The following is a 3,439-nucleotide window of genomic DNA, read 5'->3' as shown; positions in this document are numbered from 1 at the left end:
ATGTGTTTCATCGACAACATGATCTTAAGATCATTTCTCAAATGCCCGTAGCCCTGATTTATAAAAAGTGACTACAATGAAATAACTGTGAAAGCCTCTTGCATCTATGAATTGTAAACGTGCAGCAGGTTTCACTTCCATGCACTAAAACCATCCTAAATAAATTGTCTCTAGTTAAAGCACTTTTAAGTTGCAATGCTTTGTGCAGAAATTTTTACGGTGATGCACATGCTCTCATATGCATCACAACCCTTTCAGAAATGTGTATGCACAATTGGGAGCCAGCATACATTGAGAACTTTTTTACATATTCAAAGTTTAGGAAACACATGCTGAATGTGGATTTGAGCCATTCAGACAGATCACATTTGATCGAAACACGCTTCTGTAAACAAGGTAGGGTCTTCTGTTCATGACAGGTGGCATTTCCCATCTGAACTTCATCACATTCGCTCCGCCCTGTCAGTATTTCTGTGTTAAGTGTGATTTTTACTCAACAGGCAGATCACAGTGACCTTGAGTAAATAGCCAGAGGTACTCATATACTACATCTCAGTTCATTGCATAGAAACCATTCACTCTCCTGTATAGCCACATGATTTTTCTAAACTTTATAAGCTGTAAAATGAAACACTGTAACTGAGGGAGAATGAAACGTTATCTTCTCTTTTTTGTATTTATATTTATATGTGGTATAAGCATTCATTGTGTTAACCAAGTACGCAAATCTTCAGGTATTTGAATATTTGTTTTCATTGGTCCATTTCAGTATTTAATGACTAAACACAGGAAAAGTTTGTGTATTTGGGCAGAAACTAGGAAGCTACGAAGCTACGGCTCAAATTCCTTTTCATTAAGGCCTCAGTCTGAATATTTTTTGTATAAATCTGGCACATTCACCTGTACGTTCCTGAAGAGGTCGGAATGGAAAATAAAGAATCTGATGCCACAGGGAAGATAATGCCATTTCAGCTTTCATCGTCCATTTTTAAATACAGGTGTGTTTTAGTTAAACGCTACAGATGTAAACACATAAAACCATGTAAACCCCACATTTAGTGACCACATTCTGTCAATCTGTTTATGTGAAAAAATGTTGACCAGTGATCAGGTTTATCAGTGACATTATGACACTCAGTGTAAACCAATAAAGCAACGAAATCCAAAAGAGAACGTGAATGATGAAGATGTGGAGAGCCGGTGTGAATGTAAGACGTACCGAAGGACAGAAAGTTAATTCATGCTAAATGAGATTTGCACAGAGATATATTTGCTCAAAATTATATTAATATATTTTTCTAAGTCATCCCCTAATAAGGCAAGAAGACTCTCAAAGGCAATGGGCCATGGACTTCATCCATAAGCTTGGTTCAGGCAAACAGCAACGAAAGGATTGAATATAAACATTTCACGCAGAGTTTAGTGTGACTAAACATATTAGAGATACATTTTGTCTTGTGCTATGATTTTATGTTAGTTTGATATATTACTTAAAGCGTAATTATCGTCAGTATTTAATGTTGCATGGTGTGAACTCCACATATTATTATTGGCATGCAACATGTCATCATTGAATTACAGTACTACACCCACGGTATATGTAGACATGGCCGTTCTGTATTTGCATCGATGGATTATGTTTGGATCTCTCTCAAAAGAAATCTGAAAAAAAAAACAAAAAAAACAACAAAAAAAAAAACAATAATAGACCGTGCCAAGCTGAACTTTAACTTTCTCAAGCACTCTGTTTGATAATATACTTAGAGCAGTTACATGTATTTTTGTTTATCTTAAAGGCTGTAAATACGAAATCATCAGCGTGTACATAGACTTTTTTTTTTTTTTTTTTTGTATAGGCTACATGCAGAACTATATGGTTGTTTTATTGTTGAGTAGATTCATCAGCAATATTTGTGCCAGCTGCTTTACCTCCTGCATCACATTCAGAATGTGTGCTTTGGCATAATGATGTAGTTACATGAGTGTAAAGTATTCAGATGGTGTGGTTGTCAGAGATGGAGATGTCAATATCTGTGTATTTTTACAAAGAGTAATTTTCATGATGTTAAATGTGCAATGTAATATGTATTCTCAATGAAATAAAGTTTAATGGGATTTGATAAAGAAATCACTTGTCTCTTACTCTTATTAGTTATCTGCCTGATACGAGCCTCAAACATCGGCATTATATTCATGGAATTCATAACTGCTTCAGCGAGCAATTCTTAAATCATTATCTGACGTTCATCACTCAATATCTCTGATAATATAATCCAGTTTTTATAATGATGTCTTGTGAACACAGTCATTATGTTACCTAAAACCTGTATAAGATACTCCACCATCATTGATATAATAAATCTTTAATATTTATAGCTCTTCTCAGAACTCAGGTCCAAGGCACTTTATTGAGGAGTGAAACATCAAAAGAAAGAAAATAATCAAACCCTAACATGGACATCAAAAGCAACATCAAAACAAAAATGTTCAGTTTGTCTTGGTGTTAACCCCCCTAAAAATTGTACGGTTCCACTTGGTTTTTGGGAAGGATACACTCTCATTCAAAATCGATGCAGAAAAAAAAACTTACACTGACCTTTTTCCCTCACTTCACTGGCAAAGTTGAAGCAGAGGTGTACTTACAGCTTAAATAATTACCAGCAATCACAACAACAGTGGCAAGTTAGAAGGGAGCTGTCATTAACCAAAGGGATTTCTTGAAGTATTCCTAGAGTTGGGAAGTATACAGTATACAGTTAGTTGGACAAATCCTCCCAACTTCAGCCTGATTGGGAAGCTACAATCCTAGTCAAGTCAAGTCAAGTAACTTTATTGTCCCAAAAAGGGAAATTTGTTTTGCAGGCAGGGGGAAGACCATTTAAAAACGACACAGAAACACAGAATATATAAAACAACAAAATATCGTACAGTATACACAGGAAAAAAAGACCACCATAAGGCCATGATAAGACAGTTCAGAGTGTTATGTGCATCACTTGAATGCAGAAGCAGAAAAGCCTCGTCACACCATTTTACGAACTCATCCACCACTGGTCCATGCTCACATTCATCGTTAAAATGACAAAGCAGCTTCCTAGATAAAACAAATGGCTGGATAGTGTTAAAAGCAGATGAATAAGAGTCTGGCATGGGCACCAGGACCCTCCAGGTGCTTATACAAGAGGTTGAGTAAAGTGATCTGTGCATCCTCTACTCCCATCCCAGTCCTGTAGGTGAACTGCATCGGGTCGAGAGCCTTTCAAATGACTTCATAACCAGTGACGTTAAAGCCACTGGTCGGAGGTCATTTAGCTTGTTAGGGGTCCTATTTTTTGCCACTGGGACCACAACAGACTCTTTCCATAACTTAGGGACCTTATGCTGATCCAGAGACATCCCGAATATGTAGCAGGACACTTCACAGAGCTTTTCTGCGCAA

Source organism: Myripristis murdjan, chromosome 1 (assembly GCF_902150065.1).
Source record: "Myripristis murdjan chromosome 1, fMyrMur1.1, whole genome shotgun sequence".
Lineage (NCBI taxonomy): Eukaryota > Metazoa > Chordata > Actinopteri > Holocentriformes > Holocentridae > Myripristis > Myripristis murdjan.
Note: the sequence above shows the minus strand (reverse complement) of the source record.